This window comes from Lepidothrix coronata, unplaced genomic scaffold (genome assembly GCF_001604755.1).
Source record: "Lepidothrix coronata isolate B3197 unplaced genomic scaffold, Lepidothrix_coronata-1.0 Scaffold102, whole genome shotgun sequence".
In the NCBI taxonomy this organism is placed as follows: domain Eukaryota; kingdom Metazoa; phylum Chordata; class Aves; order Passeriformes; family Pipridae; genus Lepidothrix; species Lepidothrix coronata.
In genome coordinates this window covers 1,029,203-1,038,436 of record NW_016690282.1, presented here as the reverse complement: position 1 = coordinate 1,038,436, position 9,234 = coordinate 1,029,203, and the positions used below count along the sequence as shown (strand labels likewise).

At 49.5% G+C, this 9,234-nt stretch overlaps 1 long non-coding RNA gene across 1 annotated transcript in view; it reads right to left on the bottom strand.

The window, feature by feature from the left end:
• Position 1: 1 nt before the first annotated feature.
• Positions 2–9,234, bottom strand: part of LOC108501513 — a 49,655-nt gene continuing 40,422 nt past the window's right edge. The window contains exon 3 of the long non-coding RNA XR_001876196.1: positions 2–225. This is a non-coding gene — a long non-coding RNA (uncharacterized LOC108501513). The remainder of the gene's footprint in view (positions 226–9,234) is intronic.

Below are 9,234 nucleotides of genomic sequence, written 5' to 3'. Positions count from 1 at the left end.
CCCTCTGCTCTAGTCTTCCCCCGCCCCTTCACAGTGTGATCTGGATGAACAAGGCAGGGCTGCCTCTTCTGTTGCTCACGCTCCTTCAGTTTCTATTCCTTCTCTTCCTTCTTTACCGGGTTCCCTTTGAGAAGCTTCAGAGCTTCAGATCAAACATGTCGAAAACAAAAATAAAGAGAGGGAAAGAGCAAGTGTGCACGAGAAAGATCCATCTGTCACTGGAATCTGGAAAAGAAAACACAGAGGAGACAAGGGGAGACATCAGTTGGAAGGGTCTTTGAGATAAGAGTATAGACAGCAGTGTTTCATGAGAAAAGGAATATGAGGAAAAGACAGCATTATGGGGGGTGCAAATAGGAGAGGAGTCGTAGTGCCTGTCACGCTGATAAGACTTTGAGAAGGGAACCCTCACGATGTGTAATCTCATATCAGGGGTATGCAGAAGGGTATCTGGGCTTCCTTAAGTAGTGTGATCACAGCCAGAGACCTGGGAGAAGGCAGTGGCGTGGGAGTAGAAGGGGAAGGGAAGGGAGAGTGGGAAATATAAAACTGTTATTGCGGGGGCTCAAAACTCCTAGTGTAAACAAAGGCAAGCCCTAAGCACAGCCAAAGCCATGAATTTTCATCTGCCTCAAAATGGTTTACACAGAATGCGTGAAGCAGGGAAAATGAAGACAAGCTTCCCCCCTCAAAAAAAACCAATTTTTTTTTTGCTTGCTTCCTCCCTTGATGCAAGAGGGATAAATAATTCAAGCCACGTGTAAACACTTCTGCTCTAAAAATTGTTCCTGCCTCTTGGTGCATGAACAATGCTGTTGAGGTAAACCAGTCTGTCTTGAGCATGATGGGGAGGTGGGGAGCAGGGTGCAGGCAGTGTGTCAAATAGCAGCCTTCAGTCTCTCACTCAACAGTGCCAGCAGTCCTGAGCTGAAGCACATCACCCACCTAACCCCCACCACGGAGAGGGGCACAGCTTACACCTTCATACTTTACCACCTCCTTGGGGGCTATGAACACTGCCCCTTTGTGAGAAAACACACCTTGCAGGCAAAGTGACATTTGCTTGTTAAACCACAAAAAATGTATTTCTGGACTCTGGGCAAACTCCTGGTTCTGACTGGAAAGGGCAGCCTGGACCACCTTTCTTTCCAGCTACATCTTCAACCCTTCTCCCACTGTGCTGAAACAGGAGATTGGCAGAGGTGTCCTCAGGCAGTGCAAAGGAAATAATTTCATGCAGCAGATAAAACATGTGAGCACTGTGCTGTTTTTCTTTTCTTTTTAATTTTGAGGAGAAAGAAAACAAAAAAATAAAAAAAAGAGAAAAAGATTCTTGGCTAATGAAAAATAAAGATCTCCTCTTGCCCTCTTTATTTTGGGGCGACGCTGCTCACTAAAGATATTGCCGAAGCTTTTGCTGCAAAAGCTGAACCAATTTCTAGCACAGAGACACAAAGGGCAGAAATAAAATGAGGGAAGATAAATGAAGGAGGAGTGAACCCTTGAGGAACAAGGCTTACGTCCGTGGAGAAATCTGAGCTGATTTGGGTCTGTGGAATTACCAGGCCAGCTGGATTAAGGGATCAGAGATAGTGTCACAGAGAAACACTTAAATATTCAATAATCCAAAAAGTAAAGCCAAGATGGAGAAGGGGAGGGGGAGAAGAGCTAGACCAATGGAAAAGACAGAGAGAAAGCCTCTGTTCCCCACAGCTGAGGCCATCAAACTCATGTCACTTATGGTTGTCATATGAGGGCCTCCAGCTGCTGCCCCAGCTTTGCCTCAGCTTGCACTGAAGCAGAAGGCAGAGGTTTCTACAGTCTGTTGCTTTGTTTCTCAGCCTTGCAATCCAATGAGAAATAATTTCCTGACACTGTTTACCCAGATGCATCAAATAGGAGGCACATCTAAAGGTTGGGGCCCACAGGCCTCTGATATTCCTCAACACCAGTCCCCCGCCTTGTCTCACCGTTTCCAGAGGTGACCCTGTGCAGATACGATCCTCCCCACCATCTCTGTCCCTTTACCTTCCTCTCTACTGCTCCTTCAAGTGGCCTGATCTCTTCCACTGAACAAAGGAGTGGCAGATACCATCATGCTTGTTGCATATTGGTGCCCAAAGTATGTCCACCCTAAGAAGAGGCCAGGAGCAGCCCCTGAGCTAGCAGTAGAAAGTTTTGCCCTAATTTTAGCCAGCATCCTTCTCTGAGCGTCATGCTTTGGCCTGCCTGTCTCACCTCACCAAATATTCTGCACAATATCCAAGTCCATACAGGAACATTCCAGCTCCCTTACATTGACCCCTTCTAGTAGTGCAGGCTGCTCCAAATGGTGTGCTGAAGTCACCATTGCCTGCTGTAGCTTGTTCATGGTGCACAGAGAGAAACTCTGAGGCCAGGACCATGTTTCTGTGCAGCAGCCCCAGCAATTGCTGAGGGCCACCCCATCCCTCCCAAGGAGCTGCACTCAGGCAGAACAGAGAGGGTTTGGAAGGGCAGATGTCCTACTAGCCTGCAAAGGGAAAAGGTGGGTGGATTAGGGGGTGGATGGATATGAAGGTGGTGTTTATCCTTGCTATGTGTCAAAAACAAGGGAACCATGCAGAGACCTACTTCCTGTCCACTTCCCACCTTGGCTGTGTAGCCTTGCCTCACCCACAGGCCAAAGGAAGGCTCAAGCCATTCCTCAAGCCAGAATCCTTGGTCCCCTTGGGTGCCCCAGTTAGGGGAGTTTCTGTGAGAAACACACAGACCCTGACATTCTTCCCCCAAGAGCTCCTGTCTCCCTGCTGTCACGCTGGTTTCAAGGGCCCTGAGGCCAGCCCAATCTGTGGCCTACTGCACCCCTGCCCATGGCCCAGGACCCCGTTTCAGGTCAATGCCAGCTCCCCCACAGCCATGCCCTGCCCTTTAGGGAGCAGCTGCTTCCTGACTCTGGCATTTTATAGTCAAAGGGAAGCCAGGAATGGGGGGCAGCACCATGCCCTCCCTCAACTGTCTACAGCCAAATGAACATAAATCATATAGCATTGGAGTCCAACAGCACAAGGAAGCAACACTCTGTCCTTTTTGCTGGCTAGAAAGGTGCTGACAGTGGAGTTGGCTGTTTCCCTCCCTTGCTTCTCAGGCAACAGAGCAAGAAGGTGCAGGGATGGAGGGTGGGCAGGGAAAGCAAGGATGAACAACTCCATCACAGAGGAGAGCCAAGGAAGGGGATAAAAGAGCTGTGGAGAACTTATGGGCAAGGGGAAAAGTTGGGACATGGGATATGTTTTACAGGGAAGGTACAAGATCACCACTTCCATGTGCTGGGCTTACCCAGATGTAGGGTTCCAACACTCTTCAGTGTCACCCAAGGTGGGTTTTACAATGAGCCCTTGGCTTCTGGCTATCCTCATGTACTTGAGAGCATCAAGGAGCAGTCGTGACATTGCACTCACGAATGGCTGTACTCTCCTAGGCTGGCACAAAGTCAACCCATCAGCTCTGAGCTCCCCATGATTTTATTCTCTGCTCTTGTTTATTGTCCACTACTGGCTGCCTCAGTGTTTCTTTGCACCACTTTGTTTGGAGAAAACCATCAGGCCACAGGGAGGGATGGTTCCACTCTTCAGAGGAAAGAGAAGGGAAGGTGAAACAGAGGGAGAAGAGCCCAAAATCTGAGTCAGAAGCTGGGTGTCCTGGTGGCCACAGACATCCCTTTGACTTGGACATCAAGGTGGCACAAGGGGTGACACAGGATTAGAGTCACTAGTTAGATGGCCAGGTTGAGGACAGGTTAAAATGCAAACAGTGAAAATATGGACAGGCAGGATAGGACGGACAGAGGCAAGATGGGGCCCAAGGGGGTGGAAGGGCCAAAACTGAGAGAGAATACAAAGAAACCAGAAAAGCTACATACAGCAGCAATTTGGGCCTGAAATTCTGACCTTGTCAACCTTGTCCTCCTGGGGCTCCATGCACTGGAAAAACCTGCACTTAGTTCTACCATTGCTTAAACGGTGCTAAGAGCCTCCCATTACAAATGCATGCATTAAAAACTTGCCAAACACTCTTGACTCCTCTGGGGACACCCCGAAACCAGGCCAAAGCTCCTGCTGCTTTCTTAAGCTTCATGCTGCAGCTGAGCATCATCCCTCTTCCCAGCTCAGTGTGCTGCCTGCTCCTGGCAGGCCTCAAGGCACAAACATCATCTCCAAGGGGCTCTGCCTCTCCTTCTTGGCTTTAAGATCCTTCTAGGAGTCCTCTAACTATTTTCTGGAAGAGTGGCCTTTCCCAGTGGTGCTTGACACTGGGATTTGGTGCTGTACTTGAAGGGACCCTCTGTACCTGCTGGGTAGTTTCTGTAATACACAGTGGTCTGAGCATCACTGTAGACACTTTAAATCACCACACAGAGATTCTCTTTGCTTTTGCACCTGGCTGTAGTGCAAGCATAGTGCCATGGGAGAAGCTTGCAGCACTGCTCTGACACTTACACAACAGCAGCCCCTTCTCTCTCAGCCCTGCTGCTTCCAGAGATGTTCCTGTTTATTGAAGGAGTTACCATCAAGTCATGGAGTAAAGAACCTGTGACTGAGCCCAGAGGTGCTTCAGAAGCCCTGGGAAGTCTGAGACCAAGAGAAGAGGGAGAAGAAGGCAAGATGACCTGTGGTTTTGTGGCACGGAAGACATTTGTGAGAGAGAAAGAGAGACAGAGAATACCTTCTACTGCAGACTCTCTGATGTTCACCAAGGGTTGAGCTCACACAATACTCTTTCCTTTAATGGTAAAGGTTGCTCTTTCATGTTCGCTATTCTCTAATTTATCCCCCTATTTCATGGAACACATAAGATCTCAACATCTCTGAGTTCCATCCCAATGTCACGTTTGTTTAAAATTGGCCCTGTAGCTTCAAAAATCCAGGTCACAGGAGCTGTAGAGCCACACTAGAAAGCCACGCAAAAAAGGTGTTCCCATGCCCTTAACCATACGAAGCCTTCATCCCTTACAGGGGTTGAACTGATTTCTGAGTCCTGTTGAAGGGTGTCCACTCAACATTAGAGGCTCTGTGAATTTTGGTAGAATGCTGTTGCAAGAGAAATCTCACACTTCAACTCTGGTCACGTTCATTTGACCATATACAAATCCACAGTGCCCACTGGGAGAAAAATCATCCCTCTGAAAGCTGGGCTTGCCCTACCATGAGTCAGGAGGAAGACTGCAGCTCCCAAACTGCATCTGTCCCTGACATGAGGAAGCCCAAAGCACTAGGATCCCAGCAGGACACTGTGGTGAGGAAGCACAAAAAGCCAAAAAAGGTCTCAGCTGCTTCTTGCAGGACACCACTGCAAGGATGCTCACAAAGATCAAATTCCATCCAGAAATGATGGAGAAGGGGAAAGGGCTGAAATATAGGCTATAGTATTGCCCCAAGGACATGCTGCTCTGCAGTCCTGCCCTTTGGCCAATTTGGGGCATGGGAAGAATTCAGATGCCATACACATGCACCCAGATTCAAGCAAATGCACAGCCATTGACTTCAAACCTTTTCTGTCCAAACAGCTTAAAGACTAACCATGAAAAAAACCCAATACGACGCTGTATATAAACCCCCTGCTCTCCCATCGCGCCTCCCCAACAGCGATTAGATGCCTAATTTGTTAGGCAGCAAGAGAGAGAGAATGGGAAGGCTCAGGGGAGAAAAATGAAGCAGCTCATAAGCATGAAAGAAAAGAGAGAGCTTTAGAAGCATAAATCTTATTTTAGAGTGATAAATACTGGCAGAAAGGTCTTTCATATGCCAGTGGTTCCCTGGCAGGCCAGAAAGCCACTTTTGTTTTCCAAAGTGAAATGGTTACCTTTTATATTAATATGATTATTGAAGATTAAGGGGGATTTGCATCAAGCCAGCTCCACCCAGACAGCCTGCAACAGCAGTCCACAGAAGCCTGTACATGGGGGTGGGCTTGGGGAACTGCATTCTTCAGGTAGAAGGGAATGTCAAGAGATTACAGGTGCCATAAAAAAATATTATCAGCAATAAGGTTGCCTTCAGCTCTTTTCCTCCAGAAGGGAAAGGGGGGCCTGGGAAACATCACCCCCTCCCTTGTTGTCATCCCACGAGCCCAGACATGAGGCAGTAGAAAGGCTTAGAAATAATTCCTGTTGGCCATGGGGAGGGAGCATGGGCTCTGTGTGACTGTCTGCAGGGACGGCCATAGGGAGGGCAACAGCAAGGCTGGCTCTGCCTTGTGCACGTGCATGGCTGCAAGTCACTGCAGAGAAAGAGGTGGCTCCAGTGTCGGCTCCAGGAGTGCGAGGTGGAGGGGGTGTACCTGTGGAGGAGTCACTACAGATGATGGGGTGGATGTGTGGGCTGGGAGCATATGTGGGTTAATCACTCTGTGAAGCAAAGAATGAGTGCTGGCTCCTGAGGAGGGAGGAATTGCCATGGAGAACCAGGCAAAGCGCTGTTTGTGAGTGTATATGTGTATGCATGTGTGTTTGCATGAGGCAGTCACTGTGGAGAAAGGGGTGGGAGTGTTTGGCTGTGTGACAAGAGCCACAGGGGACTGGATGGGAGCGCGGGCTGCGTGTGGGGGTGCATGGATCATGGGAGACAACCATGGTTGTGCGAGTGTGTGCATGGGAGAAAGGCTGTAAGAAAAGAGGTGGGAGCACTCCTTCTGTATGTGTCCCCTGATGTGAATCACTGTAGGGAGCAGTGTGTGAGGGCAGGCACGTGGGAAGGAGCTGCTGCAGGGGACAAGGAATGACCTCTGCTCTCTGTGAGCTGGCAAGGGGTAAAGGGACAGGAGTGGCAGCTCTACATGAATGTGTGTGTGAGCTGCTGCAGGTAACAGGCCTGGAATGGGGCCTTTGGGTGCATGGGAGGGAGCTGTTGCAGGGAGCAGGGTGGGGGCACTGTATCTGTTGTATGCTCCCATGCAGCATGTTCGGCATGAGACCAGGAAAAATTCCTGGCCTACATGTGACGTCACTGCGAAGACCTCCATCCCCTCAGGGTCATTGTGATGTCTCTGCTGTCTTGTGCTAGCCTTGCTGCTCTATTTACTGCAACAACAACTGGCTTTCACCAATCTGGCTATGAACAGCAAGACCACAAGCTATTGGAGCGATGCCCTGACTCAAACCAAGCATACCTCCAGTATTTCTGGGTGCTGCATACATCCTCAGCAACCCAGCAGTGCCAGTTTGGAGTGCCCTCAAACATGCTACCCTGCAGGTAGGGCAGGAAAGGGCATGGATCCTTCTTTATAGCTCACTGCTGTCTCTTACTGGAGGGACTCAGAGCCTAAGGAATCACATAGGTCCTGGAGTGGCAATCACTTCACGAGGTGACTGGCAGCCATTTGTCCTGTGTAGGGTACCTCCAGGCCTTCAAACTCATGCGGAGCACAAGCACTGGCATTCAAGCATCCTTCAACATTCTCTCGCCTTCCAGTCAACCTTGCCCTGGGCGCCATCTGAGAGAGGTTCCCTCACTGGCAGTGAGACCTCTCTCCAAGTAGGACAAGCAGCCACTCCAGCATGAAAATTCTGGAGGTTAAGCCACCACTTCTGTGAGAGGAAGGGACTGCCCTTGCATGACCTTCCCAGACAGGGTGTCTCTGACAGTCATGTGTTGTTATCCACAGTCATTAATCCGCAAGATGTAAAAAGATGGCGCAGCCCCTGTGATCAGGATTTCTGAAAATGGAGGGTCAACCAGAAGCAGAGGCTGTTACAGAGGGTGGTTCAAATACAGCAGTCCAAATCTGGTGTAGGGCAGAAGCAGAGGAAAGGTGTGGGGAAGCTGTTTTAGGTGACCCAAGAGTGAAATGCTGTGGCAGCACAGGCTAATGGGGACATTTCAGCCCCTCAAAGCTCTTCCTCTGGTCAATGCATGCCTTGATTCAGCAAGGGGAGTAGCCCCACACTGGAGAGGGCACTATGTTTCTACATGGGTGCTTCTACCTTCCTTCCATCCTCCACCTGCAAGGCAATGGCACAGCTCAGCCTTGCTGGGAAGGGACCCTCCTCCCGGCCAGCTCACCCACCTACATTTCAAGCTAACATCTGACATGCATTTTGACACAGCCCTGCCTCCCCTCTCTTTTCCCCACTACCTTGCCTTGTTTAGAGCCTGTTTTTTTCTTCCATTGCCAAAACACAATGACTGTTATAATTAACAGATTATCTCAGTGCGACAGCTGCAGTCCTTTGAAAATTAGGTTGAATAACAGGATCCTGCCGTATGGTAATTTCTTTTCATCTCTCAAATATTTTCTCTCTCTCGTTCTCGTTTCTACCTCATTTCTATTTTTCTTTCTTTCTTTTCTCTCTCCCCCCTCCTACCTTTCACCACCTCCCTGACTGCATGAGTGGTATCTTTGGGGTGAGACAGGCTGAAGGGCTGTCTCTACCTTCATCAGCTGTTTTCATTCCTCTTCTTTTATTATCACACCTCACAGAGAGGTAGTGTTTGCAAGTAGATTCATAAACACGTCAGGAAAATATGTGGCCATCAGAGGCTATGGTCAGGGACCCTCTCTGAAGCCCCACTGGCTCAAAAAAGGAGCCAGGGGAATTGCATGGGAAGGGGAGAAACTAATGCAGTAGTCTGAACCACTGCCTGCAACTTTCCCACAGGGAGCTGAGTGCAACGGTGCAGCTGAGTGGTTTGTACTGAGCTAGCCAGGGTGCTCTACCCACCCACCTACCCGTCCGCCTTCTTGCTGACTCAGTACCTGCCCCTGACTCACCACTTGCTCACTGAATGGGGACTGGCAGTACTTATACGGCATCGTTGCCTCTCACGAAGGCAATAGCTCTGCCACTTACCACCCCCTTCCCCCATTATCCACCTACATCTGTCTCTCTACCGACTCAATCAACCCTAGCCAGCCAGAAAAGCAGCTTGCTGGAAATTTGGGGGTTCAAAACCAAAATAAGAACTGCTCCCAGTTGGACTCAAATTAAAGGCTCTGAGAATCTCCTCCTCCAGGACTGGAGATCCCCTGGTTCCAGATGTAAACTGGACTGATCCATTCACAGAAGTGGCTGGACTCCTTGGCCTCTACTTGGGCAGATACGCTAGCACACAGAGGATATGAGGATGACCATATGACCCTACACCAGGCTGTGAGGATGACCAGCCAGACGTGTGAGATGAGTCTGCTGGGATGGTATCCTGGATTAGGCAACTGAAAGTTTCGAGTTCAACACGTTCTGGACTCAGTAAATCTGCA